Below are 22,475 nucleotides of genomic sequence, written 5' to 3' on the forward strand. Positions count from 1 at the left end.
ACTGCCTCATAGGGTTTCCAAGGAGCAGCTGGTAAATTGAACTGCTGACCTTTTTGGTTAATGGCCAGATTCTTAACCACTGTACCACTAGGGCTCCACTGTCTAGTGCTGCTATAACAGAAATAGCACAAGTGGGTGGCTTTCAGAATACCCCAAATGGATGAATTTATCAATCAATTTTATTTTCTCACAGTTTAGAAGGTTAGACGTCCAAATTCAGGGCACCGGATCTAGGGAAAAGCTTTCTCTCTCTGTCAGTTCTGGGGGAAGGTCCTTGTGTCTTCAGCTTCCGTTTGCTGGTTCCTTGGAGATTTCCATGTGGCTTGGCATCATTCTTCCTCCATGTCTACTTTCTAGCTTGCTTGTTTAATCTTTTATATCTAAAAAAAGACTGACTCAGAATACACTTTAGACTAATCCTGCTTCATTAGCATAAGGAAGACAACCCATTCCCAAATGGGATTATAACCACAGGCATAGAGGTTAGAATTACAACACATATTTTGGAGGGACATAATTCAATCCATAATGGGATGCTAGTATGAGGCATCGTTCATTGGTGGGAGCGGGAGTAAGTGTTCTTTTCCCTGATACTGCTTCTCTGATGATGAAGGATTTAATGAGGTAACAGCAGCTCAGGGAAGGGTTAAAAACTATGTACTTTTTTTTACACAAACAGATATATGCACACCCATGTTCATTGCAGCACTGTTTACAATAGCAAAAGGATGTAAGCAACCAAGGGGCCCATCAATGGATGAATGGATAAATTATGGTATATCCACACAATGGAATACTATGCATCAATAAAGAACAGTGATGAGTTTCATAACATGGAGGAATCTGGAAGGCATTATGCTGAGTGAAATTAGGCAGTTGCAAAAGGACAAATATTGTATAAGACCACTATTATAAGAACTCGAGAAATAGCTTAAACAGAGAAGAAAATGTTCTTTGATGGTTACAAGAGGGGGGAAGGAGGGAGGGTGGGGGGGGACTCACTAATTAGATAGTAGATAAGAACTACTTTAGGTGACGGGAAAGACAACACACAATTCAGGGGAGGTCAGCACAACTGGACTAAACCAAAAGCAAAGAAGCTTCCTGAATAAACTGAATGCTTCGAAGGCCAGCATAGCAGGAGCGGGAGTTTGGGGACCATGGTTTCAGGGGACATCTAAGTCAACTGGCATAATAAAATCTGTTGAGAAAGCATCCTGCATCCCACTTTGGAGAGTGGCGTCTGGGACCTTAAATGCTAGCAAGCGGCCATCTAAGATGCATCAGTTGGTCTCAACCCATCTGGAGCAAAGGAGAATGAAGAACACCAAGGACACAAGGTAATTATGAGCCCCAGAGACAGAAAGGGCCACATAAACCAGAGACTACATCAGCTTGAGACCAGAAGAACTAGATGGTGTCCAGCTACAACCAATGACTGCCCTGATAGGGAACACAACATAGAACCCCTGAGGGAGCAGGAGAGCAGTGGGATGCAGACCCCAAATTCTCATAAAAAGACCAGACTTAATGGTTTGACTGAGACTAGAAGGACCCTGGTGGTCATGGCCCCCAGACCTTCTGTAGCCCCAGGACAGAAACGATTCCCAAAGCCAACTCTTCACACAGGGATTGGACTGGACGGTGGGTTGGAGAGGGATGCTGGTGAGGCGTGAGCTTCTTGGATCAGGTGGACACTTGAGACTATGTTGGCATCTCCTGCCTGGAGGGGAGATGAGAGGGTGGAGGGGGTTAGAAGCTGGCGAAATGGACGTGAAAAGAGAGAGTGGAGGGAGAGAGCGGGCTGTCTCTTTAGGGGGAGAGCAATTAGGTGTATGTAGCAAGGTGTATGTAAGTTTTTGTGTGAGAATCTGACTTGATTTGTAAACTTTCACTTAGAGCACAACAAAAAGTAAAAAAAAAAAACAACAACTATGTACTTTTTGAACCACATCCATAGGAAAGGCCACCTCCTGTTCCTAGTGTTCTTTAAGTTTTCTTCTTAAGTCTAGGGAGTGAGTAACAGCATCTAGAACCCCATTCCCAAGAAGAGGGGAATACTCCTCTGGACAAATTAGAGGGGGAAATGGGTAAGTGATATAATAGTGTGATCCATTAGAGTGTAGAAATGACCCTGGCAGTGAAGGTAGGCCATGACTTCTGTCCCTGAGAACTGAATATGAAAGGTAAACGTGAACAGCTCAGCGGCCTTTGTCTATCTCTGATTTATCATGAAAGTCGGAAACCCTGGTGTCGTAGTGGTTAAGTGCTATGGCTGCTAACCAAGAGGTTGGCAGTTTGAATCTGCCAGGCGCTCCTTGGAAACTCTATGGTGCAGTTCTACTCTGTCCTATAGGGTCACTAAGAGTCGGAATTGACTCGACGGCAGTGGGTTTGGTTTTGGGTTTGGTATCATGAAAGTCTACCCTATGACCAGTTGATCAAGAAAAAGCAGAAAGAGAAGGTACTAAGGAAGATGGAGATGAAATAGGTGTCCTTGAGATTGGGCCTGAACAATGCACAACGTCTCTTTCCTTAGTGTCCCTGTATTTGTCGTATATCATCTCTAGAATGGAGATCACTAGCCATTACTGCATGTTTCTACATATGTCTCAGGTGCATAGGAATTAGGGACAGAACAGAAAGGGGAGGGATAATATGTCAATTTAGCCTCAGTCTTAGGCTGGTCTCCCCCTTAGAGTGAAGGCAATGCTCCCTTTTGGATACTGTAGGATCCCCATCTGCCCTCTTCCCGACATGTGCAAATGATATAGAAGAATATTTAGAATAGCTTGTACTAGCAAATAGGAAACCCTGCTGGCATAATGATTAAGAGCTACGGCTGCTAACCAAAAGGTCGGCAGTTCAGATCCACCAGGCACTCCTTGGAGACCCTATGGGGCAGTTCTACTCTGTCCTGTAGGGTCACTATGAATTGGAATTGACTTGATGGCAACGGGTTTGGGTTTTTTTGTTTATTAACAAATAATCAGAAACAGCCTATGAATTTATCAGTAAGAGGCTGGTTAAATGGATTATGGCACACATATAAAATGGAATTTCAACAGTTGTTTTTTAAAAAAATGAGGCAACTCTCTAGGTACTGATAAAGAAGTCCAAAGTACATTTTTAGAGAAAAAAAAAAAACTAGATGCTAAACAGTATTAATATCATTTGTGTGGCAGGACAATGTATACCTTTTTTTTTTTTTTTTTATTTATAACTGAGAAGAATATCCCTGAAAGGATACGCAAGAAATTTGTCTCAATTGTGGCTTCTGGGAAGTGGAAACTGAGTGGTTGGGGTACTGTCAGTTTAAATCTGCTGTTGAGGACCTCTAGTGATTTTTCATTTCAGTTATTGTACTTTTCAACTCCAGAATTTTTGTTTTGAGCTGATTTCTCTCTTTATTGATCTTTTCTATTTGTTGAGATATAGTTTGGTTCTTTAAGCATGGTTTTCTTTAGTTCTTTGAACATACTTATAATAGCTGGTTTAAACTCTTTGTTTACTAAGTCTAAAATATATTCTCCTCAGGGACATTTCCTGTTGGCTGCTTTTGCCCCGTATATGTACATATGTACATACAGGAGCCCTGGTAATACAGTGGTTAAGTACTTGGCTGCTCATCTAAAGGGTAGCAGTTTAAACCCACCAGCTGTTCTGCTGGAGGAAGATGCAGAAGTCTGCTTCCGAAAAGATTTACAGCCTTGGGATCCCCATGGGGCAGTTCTGCTCTGTCCTGTAGGGTCGCTGTAAGTTGGAATTGACTTGACGGCAACGGGTTTGGTTTTTTTGGTTTGTTCCAGTGTGTTTTTTTCCCCCTGTTGCTGCTTATTTGTTTAGTGACTTTCTTGGACTAATTCTGTAGCTTCTATGTTCCCTGCAGTGTGACGACTGAGTGCTGTTTTTTTTCTAAGTTTCTGTTTGTATTTTAAGTCTGAATTCCAGATGCCACCCCTGAGCCAGCATAATTTAGTGATCAGCCATGATCAGTCAGATTTTCTTAAATGCTTTGTGTTTTTGTACTCCATATTTTGCCAAGGGAATCTGTATGAGAAGACATGCCTTCAAACTTCAGGCAGTTTACAAGAGAGCCTTAGCTTTTACTTCCTGTTTGCACAGAGCCTTAAGGTCAGCCAGAGATCAGTGAATGGGACCTTCTCCATTCCCTTGTCTCTCCTGGTCATGTACACAGCCTTTCAGATCCCCTGAAATATGTCAGAGCTTTTCAAAGTTCCCTATGATTGTCTAGTTCTCTAGGGTGTCCTTTTAAATTCCAGACCAATCTCCTGTTTACCTCAATTGAAATCAGGATGTTAGGCAGCTGTGATGTTGCCAGCAAATGGCTATTGTTTTGTAATGCCCTGGGGATAGGGTTCTTCTACTGTTGTGCTGAGTTCTGAGTCAAATCAAATAGCCACAACTTCAGAGTAATAGAAATTTTTTCCAGTGAGTCGCAAGTTTGGACAAAATATTAACTGTGCTCTGGGGATGTTGCTTTTAGCTGAGTTCCACAAGAATTAGGTCCTCTCCTTTGGTGGTGATGAGACTGCAGGCTTTTCATGGCTACCATGTCACCGAGCTAGGTGCGGAGGGTAGGAGTAGCCACAAGTTAAAATATCACAGACCCCTCTGTCTTTACCAAAGATCAGTAGTTTCTTTTGTGTAGATGATTTTCAGTTTGTTCTGTGGCTTTGGTTAATTTCCAAAGTTCTGAAATGGCTATTTTAGGCCTTGGTTTTGTTTTGTTTTTGTTTTTGCCAGTACTTTCATTGTTATTGTGGGAGAGGAAGTTTGCTGAGGTCCTCACTCGTCCATTCCAGAAGCCGATCTTCCAGCAAGCTTATTCCTAAACGTGATTCTTCTCAGGTCTCCTACATCTCTGTAGGAGAGTCTTTATTTGAAGTTTGCCCAGTTTCAATCAAACTCAGGGTCAGACTGTAAGTCTTCATCACACTGTAATTTAAGCTTATTCCAAGGTGGAACATCCCAGCTTTTCCTAAGGTGTATGTTTTTCTTAAGTGGAACTTCCAGAGGTCTCTCTCTCGAGAGTATTTCATAAAGAGCATCCCACTTGCCTGGTTTTCTTTTTTACCCAAGAACATCTGGTTTAGGCCCTGTCAGCCAGAATGTGTCCTTGAAACATCATTGCTACTTGTGGGAAAGGGAACAGCACTGTGGGCTAGTTGGAATGAGGTATTAATTTTTTCAACTTAGCTTGGACCTTTCATCTGACATTAGTGAAGCCATTTTCTTCAGACTTCTCAACACCCTCCCCCCCGCCCCCGATAATCAGTTCACATTGTTCCATGTCACTCATTACTTTACTGCTGGGACATGAAGTATGCCTTTTTGGGGCTTCCAGACTGTAGTCTGACTGAAGATAAGCTTTCTGTCTTTAATGAGCTTCTGTTAACCTCCAGTGATTGAGTATGGGTGAAAGAAATAAACACCAGCTACTGTATCTCCATACAACTGATCGAAGTGATCAAAGGCAAAGTAATGTCGGTGATGAAAATATGCATGGGTAATGAAATGATAGAAGGGAATCATAGACATGCCACAATCACAGAAGAATTTTTGCTGGATATTGGTCACCAGGGACTAAATACAAGGATAAAACCCATACAATACCCATTTCTAAGAAGATAGTGCAAAATCATGAGAATTAAAAACATACAGGAAATCCTGGCAGATTCCCACTAATACCTCCTAATCAGAGAAACAAGATCTGGAAAGAACTATCTTTTGGAGGATGGGGGCCATCCTACTTGGACTCCCTTTTGATACTACACATCAGCAGTGCTTGAAGGCATAGCCTTTGAGAGAGAAAAAGAGGCCATGAAAACAGAAAAAAAAAACTGTAGTGACTGGACATCTCATTAGAACAGGCAGCTCATCCCAACGTTGTGGGAAGTTTTCTTATTTTTAGGTACAGCTGACCTCATAAGGCAGTTTCCCTCAACCCAGCTTAGAAAGAACCGGGAAAGAAGCCACATACAGGTATGCCTTCTACCTGAAACAGAAGCCAGACCAAACAGAAAACCAGGTACCAAAAGTTGCTACCTGGGGCAGCAATTTGAATAAACGATAGGAAAGGCCCATCAAGGCAAACTTCCAGATAAGATGACCCATGGTACTGATGCCCTCTCAACCCTGTGTAGGATGCTGAATTGCTGAACCGGTTATTTAAACCCACATAATGAAAGACTCCAATGACAGCCAGTAAATAGTGAGGGACCCAAGGAAAATAATGCAGAATATTTTTAGTCAATTATCGTGTCTGTTGAGATTAGGGGTCAGAAAACTTTTCCTGAAAAGACCCAATAGGTAAACATTTTAGGCTCTGCAGGCCAAGAGATACAATCAAGCCTGGCTATTACGTAGGTACTTATATAACCACTTAAAATGTATTCATTAAAAAATATAAAAACCAGAGTTTATTGTGGCATTGCCCATGATAGCAAAAATTAGAGTCATTTTAAGTGCTCAGCAATGGGGAATAGTAAATAAAACATGGTTCCTGTATTAGTGAATATGATATAGCTCTTAAAAAAGGAGGATGTATGTGTACCACAATAGAAAGATTTGCAAGATGTATTAAGAGAAAATGAAAGTTATGGAATTGAATTCTTAGTATGACTGAATTTGTATAAAACCAAAGAGCCTGCAGCATTTCTCAAAGGTTAGACGAACAATTATTAACATTAATTACCTCTGGAGTTTGGGGCTGGGGTAGAGCAGGGACCTCTCACTTTTCCTTTTATTATCTTTAATACTTTTTGAATGTTTGAAATAAAAAATATATACATACATACACACAATTATATATATATATAAACCCAATTATACACACATAATTCTTAGCTTGTGTGCTATGAAAAAACAGGTGGCTGTAGCTTGCTGAACTCTCACCTAGATCTCTCCTCACTCAAATACAAATAATGAGAAAAAACATTGGGCGTGTTACTTTATTGTGAAGCATAAAAGAAAAAGACAAAAACACGGCATACATAAGAGACAGATACATTAATTAAGCCACTTTTGGTATGTGAGTCACATTCTCTCATTCTTCAGAAGTATCCTTTACTTGGTGGGAGGCCAGAGAGTGGCATGGCAACCGGGAGTAGCCAGTGCCTGCATGGTAACAGGCAGGTCCAGAATTACTACCCCGGCTTAGAACTGTTTTGGTTATCTACTGCTGCTTAATGAACTACTCTGAATCTTAGCGGCTTAAAACAATAAGTTACTGTTTCTCAGAATTCTGTGGGTCAGGAATTTGGGTAGGGTTTGGTCAGGCAGTTCTTCTGTTCCGTGTGGTATTGGCTGGGGTCTTTCACTTGACTGTGTTCATCTGTTGGCTAGGCTGGGCTGAAAGGTCCAAAAAGGCTTCACTCACTTGCCTGGTCTTCAGTGCCCCACCACATAGCCTCTTCCATTTGGTTAGCTTGAGTTTTCTCAGAGCATGGCAGTCTAGTGTGGCTGGCTTAGGCTTCCTCACAGCATGGGCTTCTTCACAGTATCACTTAAAGAGGGAACATTCAAAGAATTGAAGACAGAAGCTGCAGATCTCTTAAGGCTCAATCTTGGTCAAAACAAGTGACAGGGCCAGCCCAGATTCAAGGAGTGGGGAAACATATTCCAGCTGTCTATGGTAGGAGTGGCAAAGAACTTGCAGCCATCTGTATTGCACCACAGCAATTTAGGAGGAAAGTGCACACTCCCTGCTTCTGTATATATAAACCTCAGGAAAGTGCTCTGATTTATCCAGCTTATGTTATATACCAACTCCTTGGATGATAACTGTGGCCAGGAATCAGGGTACTGTGACTGGCAGCCTCCTGGAATGGAGTGGTTGGAATAGGTGGAGTTAGATTGCCTGGGGTTCAAATTCTACCACTTATTTTCTGTGTGACCTTGAGCAAATTATTTGCTTTCTTTAATTGCCAGTTTCCTTATCTGAAAAATGGAAATAATAATAGTACAACCATTTGTGCCACCAGGGACTCTGGAAACAGATATAAAAACCAAAAAAATCCATTGCCATTGAGTCAATTCTGACTCATAGCAACTCTATGGGATGGAGTAGAACTGGCGGATAGGTTTCCAAGACTATAATATTTACACAAGTAGACTGCCACATCTTTCTCCCATGTAGCACCTGGTGGGTTCAAACCATGAACCTTTCTGTTAGCAGCTGAGCACTTAACCACTGTGCCACCAGGACTCAAAAACAGGTATACTAAGTGAAAAATTTTATAATATTGAGATACACCTCTCTCGAAACTTCGTCTTGCCTCAGTTACCGGAATGCTGGCAACCAGGTCTGTGCCCTTCAGGCAGGTGAAGAGGCTTCTCTACCAAGAAGAGCTAAAGAAAGTGAGCTGAAGAAAATGACCATTACTGTCTCCATTGTAAAGGTGAGAAAATGAAGCCTTGAGATGTTGATTCACTTGCCCAGAGTTTCACATTGGTGAGGTGGGATTAGAAACTATTGTTCCAGAGCCTACTCCCCTCATAAATTCTATGCCATTCTGCATCTTAAAACCAATTGAATTTCTAAATTTCTATGTTAAAGCACATAGTCAGCAAGATGTGGGCTTGGAAACTTCCAAAGCAGATGTCTCCAGTTACCAGCCGAAGGAAAATTTTAATTCTTCCACTGCACCACATAGCTCCCTGGTCAACTTGTCTGGATGAATTAATTGCAAAACATTCCTTTAATAAGTAACAAAAAGTGCCTTTCTGTATGGTGTTATTAGAATAGCTAATTGGTGGACATCGAGCCTTCACCTAATGTTTATGGTTTCCTATCCTTTCATCCACTCCCTTGCTCTCAGCTGATTTAACTCCTACTTCACAGAGAAAATACAGGCCAACGGCAGTAAATTCTTCAACGTCATACTTCCCCCAAAACCTACAAATGTACCTACATCCATGTCAATCCACGCTTTTTCTTTTCTCGGTGATGGAGCTGTATCTGTTTCTCTAAGTGATCTTTATGAGTCAGAATTGACTTGACAGCACTGGGTTTGGTTTTTTGTGTTTGAAGGTGATCTTTGTCCACTTCAGCTCTAAATCAGCGGTTCTCAGACTGTGATCCCTGGACTAGAAGCATCAGCATCACGTGGAAGTCTGTTAGAAATAAAAATTCTTGTGTCCCATCCCAGACTTACTGAATCAGAAATAGCAATTTCTGTTTTAACAAGCCTGCCGGGTGATTCCGATGGGCACTAAAGTTTAAGAACGACTGCTGTAAATTCTCCGTACTCAAAGTAGGGACCATGGACCAGCAGCATCGCCCTCGCCTGGGAGTTTGTTAAAAATGTAGACTGTCTGGCCCACATTGGACTTGCTAAATCAGAATCTACATTTAATAAAATTGTCAGGTGAGTCCAAGATCCCCAGATATGCAAGTTACGATTTGAGAAGCGCTGTTCTAGATAGCAGTCCACTCCCAGGAAACTTCCACGTTTTCCCCTCTCTCTACCCTTCACCTTTACCTCTGTTTTGGATCTTTCTTGTCAGCATTTTAAAAAATGATCATGTCTCTTCAGTGTTAAATAAATATATTCTGTTTACCCTAAGACTCTCTTTAGCTACTTCTGTTTCCATTCACCGTTTATTGTACAACTTGCCTGTACAGTCTGTAAGCAGGTCAGGGTCTCTTCATCATCAGCTCTCACTCACTCCTCAATCCTTATCAGTCAAATTTCTGTCCCTACCACTCTTCTGAGACTTCTTGGGCAAAGGTAACAAGTGGATAAGTCCAATGGATGCTTTTCAGGCATACCTTACTTGACTACTCGATAGCATTTGACACTATCAATCACGTTTGCCTTCTTGAATTTATCCTCCTTTGGGTTTTGAATCACATTCTTTACATCTTCTCCTGTCTGTCTAACCACTCATTATCAGCCTGTCTCCAGTATTGACCCCTCCCACACCTAGCCTGGGTGTTTCACGAGAGTGGCTCGGCTTGGTCTAAAACAGTGCTTCCCAATCTTAGCACTTCTGACATTTTGGGCTGGATAATTCTTTGTGGTACAGGGGCTGTCCTGTGCACTGTAGGATGTTTAGCAGCATCCCTGACCTTTACCCACTAGGCGCCAGTAGCACCACCCACTCCCAGTTATGATAACCAAAAATGTCTCTAGTATTGCTTAATGTCCTCTCAGGGGAAAAATTGCCTGATGTTGAGAATCACTAGTCTAAAATTAATCCCACTTGACCCAGTTTTAGTAAGCACTATGAGAGGTTTGCCGGAGGCTTTTAGGAGAGTTCTTCTTCACTTGAGAGAGCTATGGGAGGCCATTCTATCTCTCCTCCCACCTAGGGGAAGCGATCTGGGTGCCAGATTGTTACTGGCAGCCATCCTATAACTCTGGATGAAGAAAGAGGCGGTTTCTGTTGGCATCACTAAGTGAATGACTGGATCAGCCAAACCTGATGTCTGCCATTCCTCTGGATTTATAGTCCTGACTAATAGTCTCTATAAGTTGGTATTGACTCAATGGCAATGGGTTGTGTTTTTTTAAATGTAACATGCCTTCCACAGTTGTTGACTCATCTTGTTGTTTCCTGTGCTGTCTCATTTCCTTGTACATATTTTTTGGCTCTCACCCTCTTCCTTTCAGATGGACATTTTATTTGCACTATCTGTTTGGTTTTCTACTTCAGTTTTCCCAGTGGATACTAACTTATTATTTCCATCTCCACATATTGCATGGAGGTTAGCCATCTCACCACTGTCACAGCCACTCCCAAGTTTCAGGTCTCAGCCTAGCACCTCAGATACAAGTCTCTGTACTGCTGAGAGGCACCTGGAACGCAGAAGTTAAAGAGGTCTGACCGGGATCTGGCAAAACCCTATCTTCTGTGCCTAATGTTCAATGGCGCCCTCTGCTGATACTAGGGGAGGAACTACTCCAACTTGTTACCAGATTTCTTGGGGGTTTTAAGACCTCCACTACCTCTTGTAGGAGCCCTGGTGGTGCAGTGGTTAAGATCTCAACTGCTAACCAAAAGGTTATCAGTTCAAATCTACCAGTCATTCCTTGGGAAGCCTATGAGGCAGTTCTGCTCTGTCTTGTAGGGTCACTATGAGTCCAAATCGACTTGATCGCAACGGGTACTCTCTCCTGTGGAAGGACTGGAATTGAGACATAAAAAAGGAAGTCAGAAAATTATGGGCCCTTGGAATTGAAAGAACATATGTGCTTGTAGTGCTCTGATGACTGTTCTGGGGATGTGTTTTGTCTGTTGAATTTCCCTGCACTATCCTCAGTGCCTGGAACAGATATAAGTCCACAGTAAGAGGTCAGGAAATATTTGCACCATCGCTTATCTGTCAGCTTGTTATACTGAGGTGGCTTTCTTTAAAAAAAAATTGGCCAGTGAAAACCTTGTGAATAGCAGTGGAACATTGTCTGATATAGTGCCGGAAGATGAGCCCCACAGGTTAGAAGGCACTCAAAATACTAGTGGGGAAGAGCTGCCTCCTCAAAGTAGAGTCTGCCTTAAGGATGTGAATGGAGTATGGTTTTTGGGGCCCTCATTTGCTGATGTGACACAACTCAAACTGAGAAGAAACAGCTGCAAACATCCATTAGAACAGGGAATGTATGAAGCATGAATCAAGGAAAACTGGAAGTTGTTAAAAATGAAATGGAATGCTTGAAGATCAATATCCTAGGCATCAGTGAGCTGAAATGGATTGGTATTGGCCATTTTGAATTGGACAATCGTATGGTCTACTACGAAGGGAATGACAAATTGAAGAGGAATGGTGTCACATTCATCATGAAAAAGAACATTTTTTTTTTTTAACTTGGAATAGGCTTTATTTCAAACATTTCATAAAGTTATCTTTTTCTTTTACACAAAAACATTGATTCCTTTCCCTAAAATCTGTATCATTTTTCTGACTTAGCAGTTCCTGTTTCAAGGTCTAGGGTCTACTCTCACTGTTTTCAAAATTTTTTTTTTTAATAATTTTTATTGTGCTTTAAGTGAAAGTTTACAAATCAAGTCAGTCTCACATAAAAACTTACATACGCCTTACTACATACTCCCATTTACCCTTCCCCTAATGAGTCAGCCCGCTCCCTCCTTCCAGTCTCTCCTTTCGTGACCATTTTGCCAGTTTCTAACCCCCTCTGCCCTCCAATCTCCCCTCCAGACAGGAGATGCCAAAATAGTCTCAAGTGTCCACATGGTGCAAGTAGCTCACTCCCCTTTGTCCATTCCATTCCATGTCTGATGAGTTGGCTTCGGGAATGTTTCCTGTCCTGGACCAACAGAAGGTTTGGGGACCCTGACTGCCGGGGTCCTTCTAGTCTCAGTCAGACCATTAAGCCAGGTCTTTTTATGAGAATTTGAGGTCTGCGTTCCACGTTCTCCTGCTCCCTCAGGGGTTCTCAGTCAGGGTGGTCATCAGTTGTGGCCAGGCACCATCTAGTTCTTCTGGTCTCAGGATGATGCAGTCTCTAGTTCATGTAGCCCTTTCTGTCTCTTGGGCTCATAATTACCTTGTGAGTTTGGTGTTCTTCATTCTCCTTTGATCCAGGTGGGCTGAGACTCACTGATGCATCTTAGATGGCCGCTTGCTAGCGTTTAAGACCCTAGACGCCACACTTCAAAGTGGGATGCAGAATGTTTTCTTAATAGATTTTAATTTGCCAGTTGACTTAAATGTCCCCTGAAGCCATAGTCCCCAAACCCCTGCCCCTGCTTTGCTGACCATTGAAGCATTCAGTAAAAAGAACATTTTAAGATCTATCCTGAAGTACAAAACTGTCAGTGATAGGATAATAATCATATGCCCACGAGGAGGACCAATTGATGTAAGTTTTATTCAAATTTACACAACCACCACGAAGGTCAAAGATGAAGAAATTGAAGATTTTTACCAACTTCTCCAGTCTGAAATTGCTCAGACATGCAATCAAGATGTATTGATCATTACTGGTGATTAGAATATGAAAGATGGAAACAAAAAAGAAGGATCAGAAGTTAGAAAATATGGCCTTGGTGATAGAAATGATGTGGAGGATTGCATGGTAGAATTTTGCAAGACCAATGACCTATTCCTTGCAAATATCTTTTTTCAACAACATAAATGATGACTATACACATGGACCTTACAAGATGGGATACACAGGAATCAAATCAACTACATTTGTGGAAAGATGATGGAGAAGCTCAATATCATCAGTCAGAACAAGGCCAGAGACTGACCACAGAGCAGACCATCAGTTGGTCATATGCACATTCAAGTTGAAGCTGAAGAAAATTAAAACAAGTCCAGGCAAACCAAAGTACAACCTTGAGTATATTCTACCTGAATTAGAGACCATCTCAAGAATAGAATTGATGCATTGAACACTAATGACTGAAGACCGAATGAATTGTGGGATGACACCAAGGATATCATACATGAAGAAAGCAAAAGGTCATTAAAGAGCTAGAAAAGAAAGAAAAGACCAAAATGTATGTCAGAAGAAGCTCTGAAATTTGGTCTTGAACATAGAGTAGCTAAAGCAAATGGAAGAAATGATGAAGTAAAAGAGCTAAATGGAATATTTAAAAAGGACAGCTCAAGAAGACAAAGTGAAGTATTACAATGAAATGTACAAAGACCTGGATTTAGAAAACTGGAAGGGAAGAACACTCTGGGGCATTTCTGCAGCTGAAAGAACTGAAGAAAAAATTCAAGGTCTGTGTTGCAATATTGAAGAATTCTGTGGACAAAATATTCGACAATGCAGGAAACACCAAAAGAAGATGGATCTAATACACAGTCATCATGCCAAAAATAATTGGTCAACATTCAGCCGTTTCAGGAGATAGAATATGATCAAGAACTGATGGTATTGAAGGAAGAAGTCCAAACTGCACAGAAGGCATTGGTGAAAACCAAGGCTCCAAGAATTGAGGGAATACCAGGTGAGATGTTTCAACAAACGAATGCAACACTGGAAGTGCTCATTCATCTGTGCCAAGAAATTTGGAAGGTAGCTACCTGGCAAAGCAACTGGAAGAGATCCATACTTGTGCCCGTTCCAAAGAAAGATTATCTAACAGAATGCAGAAATTATTGAACAATATCATTAATATCACATGCAAGTAAAATTTTGCTGAAGATAATTAAAAAATTGTTGCAGCAGTACATCCACAGGGAATTGCCACAAATTCAAGCCGGGTGTGGAACGAGGGATATTACTGCTGATGTCAGATGGATTTTGGCTGAAAGCGGAGAATACCAGAAAGATGTTTATCTGTGTTTTATTGACTATGCAAAGGCATTTGACTATGTGAATCATAACAAATTACGACTAACATTGTGAAGACTGGGAATTCCAAAACACTTAACTGTGTTCATGTGAAACCTGTACATAGTCCAAGAGGAAATTGTTTGAACAGAACAAGGGGATACTGTGTGGTTTAAAACCAGGGAAGGTGTGTGTCAGGGTTGTATTCTTTCACCATACCTACTCAATCTGTATGCTGAGCAAAAAATCTGAGAAGCTGTACTATATGATGAAGAACATGGCATCAGGATTGGAGGAAGGCTCATTAATAACCTGCAATATACAGATGACACAACCTTCCTTGCTAAAAGTGAAGAGGCCTTGAAGCACTTGCTGATGAAGATCAAAGACTACAGCCTTCAGTATGGATTACACCTTAATATAAAGAAAACTAAAATCCTTACAGCTTGACCAATAAGCAACATCGTGATAAATGGAGAAAAGATTAACATTATCAAGGATTTTACTTGGATCCACAATCAACCCCCCTGGAAGCAGCAGTCAAGACATAAAATGATGTATCGCATTGGGCAATTTTCTGCAAAAGACCTCTTTAAAATGTTAAAAAGCAAAGATGTCACTTTGAAGAGTAAGGTGTGCCTGACCCAAGCCATGGAATTTTCAGTCACCTCATATATGCAAATGCATTTGTCCCACAGAATGCCCCTCTTGTAATCAAGGCCATTCCCCTAACCAGAAGATTTCCATTGTTACATGATTAGTATTCCTCACACCCTCCCAATTTCCCTATAAATAAATATAGTAACTTTCAAGCAGGTTCATTTCCTAGAGCTGTGTCTGTCCTAAGCATGTCCCTCCATGGGGTAATGAGAGTTGGGGGACTTCATGTACTTTTCTGGCTCATATAAACTTTCCCCATTAGTCTTTGTGTTATGCCTGCATCATCATAAAAAAGACCAAAGAAGAATTGATGCATTTGAATTATGGTGTTGGAAAAGAATAGTGAATATAACATGGACTGCCAGAAAAAAGAACACATCTGCCTTGGAAGAAGTACAGCCAGAATGCTCCTCAGAAGCGAGGATGATAAGACTTCATCTCACGTACTTTGGACCTGTCATCAGGAGGGATCAGTGCCTGGAGAAGGACATCATGCTTGGTAAAGTAGAGGATCAGCGAAAAAGAGGAAGACGGCTAACAAGATGCATTGACACAGTAGCTGCAACAGTGGGTTCAGACATTGCAAAGATTTTGAGAATGGTGTGGGACCGGGCAGCATTTCAAAACTTTGTACATAAGGTTTCTATGAGCCAGAACTGACTCGTTGACACCTAACAGCAACAACAAATATTTGCAAAGTCAGTTGTGCTTATGAGCAAGCAGAGAGCTGATCTACTGAGAAAGGCATGGTTATATGTTTTATGGTTCTAGAAAGATAAAGAGAACAATCAGGGTGGATTATCAAATAAGCAAAGTAAGCATGGGTTTACTTGTGCTTACTTACTAATCTGTAGTGAACAGTTTCATGTTTTTCACCACATCAAAGATTCTGCTTCTAGGCGTGGCTGGCATCTGTCTCTCCCAACCCCACAGCACCTTCCTACAGAATCAAAGCCTCTTTTCAAATTTAAAATCCCTGACAGGAGTGGATGATTTAGTAAGCAAGGTAAGCACAGGCTTATTTGTGCTTACTTACTAATCTGTAGTGAACAATTTCACCAGTTTCACTTTGATGTGGTGTGGCGAAACCCATGTGAAATTGTTCACCACAGAATAGTAAGCAAGCACAAGTAAGCCTGTGCTTAACTTGCTTATTGGTTAATCCACCCCTGAGAACAATTGCCTTCCTTCCTGACAAGTCCCTGTTCAAGGTCCTTGTAACACCTGGCTAGTCTTCCTGTCCTTATGCTGTCTTTATGGGTTTGGCATAGACTTCCATTCTTGCCAAACCCCTCTTTTTCTTCTATAGTATTAAGAGTTTTTATCTGGGCATGTGGCCCATTCAGAAAAATTAATTTGCCAGCCTTTTATAAATTAGGTATGGCCATATGACTAAGTTGTGACCAATGGGATATAAGCAGAAGTGACCTGAGGCAGTTCCACATGACACACATGCCAAACCACATTTTCTGTGCCTGGCCCAAAGACTGACCCAGGAAACCTTAGTTCCCAAGGGAAGAAGAGGTTGGTGAACATTCCTAGAATATTCTGGATGTTAACTCAGACACCAACCCTTTTTACAGATCTGACATTGTCCTGGTAGTGGCACATTTTGTTTCCTGACCCAGTCCCCACCCATATCAATTATTGCCAAGGATTTTCAGTGATGTCTGCCTCCATGAATGGCTCGTTCCCTTCTGACCATTGCCTTCAATTTAAATTCCAGGAGAGACAAACCCTTTATTTGTTGGATTGCTCTGGCCACTCCCTCTGCCCCTGGGTAACCTAGCAAAGAGCTGACTTAGCCTACTGAGCTGGCTCAGCAGGAAGGGCAGCAAGGCCACTAGCAGATATCAGCTCTGGTATTTGAATTCCTTTAGACATTTGTCCCACAGAATGTCCCTCTTGTAATCAAGGCCATTCCCCTAACCAGAAGATTTCCATTGTTACATGATTAGTGTTCCTCACACCCTCCCAATTTCCCTATAAATAAATATAGTAACCTTCAAGCAGGTTCATTTCCTAGAGCTGTGTCTGTCCTAAGCATGTCCCTCCATGGGGTAATGAGAGTTGGGGGACTTCATGTACTTTTCTGGCTCATATAAACTTTCCCCATTAGTCTTTGTGTTATGCCTGCATCATCTGGTCCCTTGTAGGGTGTCTAATCTGACAACCTTATGCCTGAGGGAATTCTTTAGGAATCTCTAAGGCCACTGACCACCAATATGAAGAGATGAATGGCCATGCATATAATTTCAGATGGATACTGACACAATATCCATGGTTCTGCACCTCTTGCTAACGGTATAACAAATATACCTACATTGCCAGTGCAGAATGGATAGCAAATTACTACATTTTTCCATGAAGAATATCTTGTTTCATAGTAATCATGGTTTCCAACCCTGCTTCTTCTCTGCACACTCAGGACCACCTAAATTCTTCCATGCAGCCCCACTCGCTACCACCCCCCAGACTCTTCAGTGAGACATGGTACAGGGAAAGGACATCTAAGTGGGAGACACTGCCTAGATCCCCTTTCCAATTGCATCAAGATACTTATCTTTAAAAAAAAAAAAAAAAGCAAAAATCAGGGAAGAGGATGATGACGATTGGGGGAAAAAAGAGAGAAAAAAGAAAGAAAGAAAGAAAACCTGTATACACTAATGTCCATTGCAGCATTATTCACAATAACCAAAAGGTGGCTAACCCAAGTGTCCATCAACAGATGAATGGATAAATAAAATGTGATATATACGTACAATGGAATATTATTCATCCACAAAGAAAAATGAAATTCTGATATAGTCTATGACATGGATGAACCTTGAAAACATTATGTGGAGTGAAATAAGCCACAAGATATTTCACAAAAGGACAAATATTGTATGATCCCACTTATATGAAATATCTAGGATAGGCAAATGAATAGAGACAGAGTTTATTAGTGGTTGCCAGAAGCTAGGGGAAGGAACGAATGAGAGTTATTGCTGAAGGGGTACTTTCTGTTTGGGGTGTTGAAAATGGATAGTGGTGATGGTAGCACAGCATAGTATAAGTAATTAATGTCACCGAACTGTACACTTAAACAGTTAAAACGGCAAACTTTTTGTAATATATGTTTTACCATACACACAAAGCCTATAGAGCACATCCTACAGCCTCAACCGAATATTTTGCAGAAATGTTCCAGAGAGAAGCAAGATATCCATATGTAGTGAGAACACAAACTAAGGTCTGCAAGAAATATAACCTTATTTTCTATAATTAAATTTCTATTTCATACCCCCATTTCACCTTTATGTCATTTTTTAATTCATTTTATGTGAGTAGGCAGAGTAAGCTATATTATTCTCACTACAAAGATATCTCAGTCTTTTGACTTCACATCATTTTTCATTAAAGGCCTTTCAGGAATAAGTATACAATAAAACTCTTTCCACCAACCACCATTTAAGTGATTTCCCTGATTGGTGTTTTCCATTCCCTTTTAAAAAGATAGCTGATGCCCAGCTCACACTGGACCCTTGGGGCTAGACTTCAATTCTGTGACATCCACAGACCACTGCTTCCACATGTTGAGTCAATGCTTGTTCACAAACCTGTTTGTTCCAGTTCTTGTTTTAATTACATATTTAATTAAATGTTACGTAACATGAAATATGAATAGAGAAAAGAAGTTCTGTCTATGAAAATTAAATTGAATGTTTTGGAAAGACTCAATATAAGGCAATTTAATTTTTTAAAAACTGCTGTGACCCCGGTGGTCATGGCCCCCAGACCTTCTGTTGCCCCAGGACAGGAACCATTCCTGAAGCCAACTCTTCAGACATGGATTGGACTGGACAATGGGTTGGAGGGGGATGCTGGTGAGGAGTGAGCTTCTTGGATCAGGAAGACACTTGAGACTATGTTGGCATCTCCTGCCTGGAGGGGAGATGAGAGGGTGGAGGTGGTTAGAAGCTGGCAAAATGTACACGAAAAGAGAGAGTGGAGGGAGAGAGCAGGCTGTCTCATTAGGTGGAGCGTAATTGGGAGTGTGTAGCAAGGTGTGTATGGGTTTTTGTGTGAGAGACTGACTTGATTTGTAAACTTTCACTTAAAGCACGGTAAAAATTATTTAAAACAAACAAACAAAAAACTGCTGTGAATTAGATATGGGTGAGACTACCATAAAAGATTGGTGGTAGGGTGGGCAAGTTCTAAAAGCTAGAAGGATTCTGCATTGAGATCATTTCCATGTGTTTTAAAGTTCTTGCTCCATTTTAAAGAAGTCAGAACTGAAAGTCATAGGTGATGCACTATTGATGTGGCTTATAACAAAAAACAACTAAACCCAGTGCCGTCGAGTTGATTCCGACTCATAGCGACCCTATAGGACAGAGTAGAACTGCCCCATAGAGTTTCCAAGGATCACCTGATGGATTCGAACTGTCAGCCCTTTGGTAAGCAGCCGTAGCACTTAACCACTACCTCACCATGGTTTCCAAACTTCAAACAGTGCACTCATATTAAAATAAAGGTCTTAGCCCTACATCAAAAGATTGGCAAATGAACCTATGTTAATATAAGCTAACACTTTCATCATTTCTTGTTTTAACCTTAAAAAAAAAATTGTGGTAGACTGAAAATGGCCCCCCAAAAAGTATCTACATCCTAATCACTGGAACCTGTTAATGTTACCTTATATGGCAAAGAAAAAAAAAAAAAAAGGCCTTGCAGGTGTGATTAAATTAGGATTTTGAAATGGGGAGATTATCCTGTATTACCTGAATAAACCCTAAATGCAATCACATGTATCTTTATAAGAGGGAGGTAGAGGGAGATTTCATACAGAGGAGAAGATGTGAAGACGGAGAAGAGAGAGATTTGAAGCTGCTGGCCTTGAAGATTGGAGTGATACAGCTGCAGGCCAAGAAATGTCGGCAGTTACCAGAAGCTGAGAGGCAAGGAACAGGCTCCCCCCTAGAGGAAGTGTGGCCCTGCTGATACCTTGTGATACGGACTTCAGACTTCTGCCTCTCATAGGAAAGGGAGAATATCTGTGGTTTTAAGCCCCCAAGTGTGTGCTAATTTGTTACAGCAGCCACAGGAAACACATACAATGACTATGGTTATGATCATGTTGGATAAAAGGGCTATTTGAATTGAATTGAACCTATAAGTCAATTCCAGTCCAGATTCTAGAATGAACAAACTGGGTAAACTGCCTTTCTTTATAGAATTCTGCCCCATGGTACAACCCAATAGATGAACATCTCAGAAGCCGAGTGTATATGTTGGTGTACCATTGGTGGCAAGGAACAGAGCCTCCTGAGTTACCTCAAAAAAAAAAATATGGCTTATAATAAGAATACATGTGAGAAAAAAGAAAATAAGAATTTTAGCCATGAGGTCAATTAAGACAATCAGACTTTAGGAAAAGCAAAATACCATAGCATGGCCAGGGTAGTGAAAAGTCGCTCAGAAACTAAGACCCCTCCAGAAACCTCAGTAGTAGTTTTTCATGGATTTTCACTCAACTAGTCCTTCACTTGATTCAGCTACTCTTGGTCTCTGCTTTTATTTTTTTTGTTGTTGTTGTTGACTTTCCCTACCATAACTAGCTAAATTCCTCAGCCTCTATTCTGTTTGGCTTCTACTCTAATGGTGTCTGCTTACTCATAATTTGACTTATTCAAATATAATCATATACTCCTGGGGGGGGGGAAAGCATAAAAAATTCTCAAAGCTTTTATTTTTACCTGAATATTTTATGTGACTTTGAAATCTATTACATATTTTACTTATGTTTGTTTTCATATAAAAATAACAAATTTTCCTCAAATATTTCAGTGAAGCTGATGCTGTAGGAACATGAGTGAAGTTCATCCTGTGGCTTTGCAATCTCCCTGTCATATTCTGGTTTCCTCAGATACGTCTAATCTCACTTAAAAAGCAATTTGAGAAGCACTGGCTTACTTCTCACTGTGGCTCATTTGTGGATCATAATGTGGAAATGAAGACCATTCCTACCTCATAACCTAGTCACCTTTAAGTGTCCAATCCAGGTGTTAATTGCTTCATTCTTTTTGAATTTCCCAGTTCTAACTGATTCTGTTTTTCCTCCCCAAGGGGAAATAATTTAATCTTCATAACTGGGTATCATTGGGTCATTAATTTCATTAATAAATTTGCACATAAGACTTAGAGCCTAAAAGCAAAAAGCAAATTTTATGAGTAGAAGCAATTTAAATAAAAATGTAAAGCACTCTTCAGTACAAATATAGAATTTATTCTGCTTACTATTAGCCATTGGCATCCAGTATTCATAGTTGGTAAAATAATTAAAAGTATGGAAAGGTAAAAGTTTCTAATCTGGTTGGGAAAAAAAAAATCAGGCATTTTGAATTAGCTTTGTGAAGAATTAGAAAAAAAAGTCTAATGAACCTCTTTTCAAAGATGTCATGAAAATATAACTTGGTAGTCAGGTTTGTCTAAGTACAACATATACTTACTAAAAACAGCATCTGCTTGTAGAGATGTATTGATATAGAAACACATTTATAGAATAAAAAGCTTAAGTCAAAATTTATCTGTAGAATGCATATTATTATATATATGCATATATGTTGTGTGTATAGAATTTTGCCCCAGGATGTATATGCACCTATGACATGCTGTCCACTCTGGAGAATAAATGTTTTGTCAGTATAGTCAAATTCTCATATAGACAGGTATTTAGAAAAATTAATTCTTAAAGAATATCTTTCTCCATTTATCATTTCTTTCTCCCTCCCTTCTCCCTCCTCTCTCCCTTACTTTCAAACAAGGACACTTTACAGGTTGCTGGCATAGGTATGTACTGCCTACTCTTTAGTTTAAATTCCTTTCCTAATCCAAACAACTGTTTGGAGTGGCAGTGAGGGAAGGGATGGGGAGGTCCCATGATACAGAACAAAGCTGTCCTAAGCTGCCCCACTCTGGACTGGGGTTGAAGTAAGGGTAGGGGAGTTTCCCTTAGAAAGGGACTATGGGGAGAGTGAGAAGCAAGGGAGGTGCAAGGAGGAATGAGTTTCCAAGACTGTGGTACAAGTTGTCAAATGAAGCAGAGAGGTCAATGAGCAACAGAATTGGATCTGAATTTGGTAATTAGGAGTTAAAAAATGGCTAGTTCAGAAAGGTAGAGGATAGGAAGGCAAGGTAGAAAAGAAAACTTTTGAGGAAATTTAATCTAGAGCTAAATGGAATCATTAATAACAACAGTAAGAGGTAAGGTGTGTTGAGTATTTGTTGTATGTAGACACTGTCCTAGACCTTTTACATGCACTACCTAGTTTTTTTGTTTTGTTTTGTTTTTGCCGGTGGGTGGGGATAGCCTTGATGGAGCAGTAGGTAAATGATACGGCTGCTAAACAAAATGCTAAACAAAAGTCGACAGGTCAAATCCACCAGCCACTCCTTGGAAACCCTATGGGGCAGTTCTCCTCTGTCCTTCCTGTAGGGTTGCTATGAGTTGGAATCAACTTGATGGCAATGAGGTTTGGTTTTTGTTTTTTT

The 22,475-nt window shown here is 40.7% G+C and overlaps 1 long non-coding RNA gene across 1 annotated transcript in view; it reads left to right on the forward strand.

The window, feature by feature from the left end:
- The window catches only part of LOC126062839 (uncharacterized), a 65,710-nt gene that overhangs the window by 42,682 nt on the left and 553 nt on the right, over nt 1–22,475 (forward strand). The window contains exon 3 of the long non-coding RNA XR_007514153.1: nt 8,306–8,423. This is a non-coding gene — a long non-coding RNA (uncharacterized LOC126062839). The remainder of the gene's footprint in view (nt 1–8,305; nt 8,424–22,475) is intronic.

The sequence above is a fragment of the Elephas maximus genome, chromosome 19 (genome assembly GCF_024166365.1).
Source record: "Elephas maximus indicus isolate mEleMax1 chromosome 19, mEleMax1 primary haplotype, whole genome shotgun sequence".
In the NCBI taxonomy this organism is placed as follows: Eukaryota; Metazoa; Chordata; class Mammalia; order Proboscidea; family Elephantidae; genus Elephas; species Elephas maximus.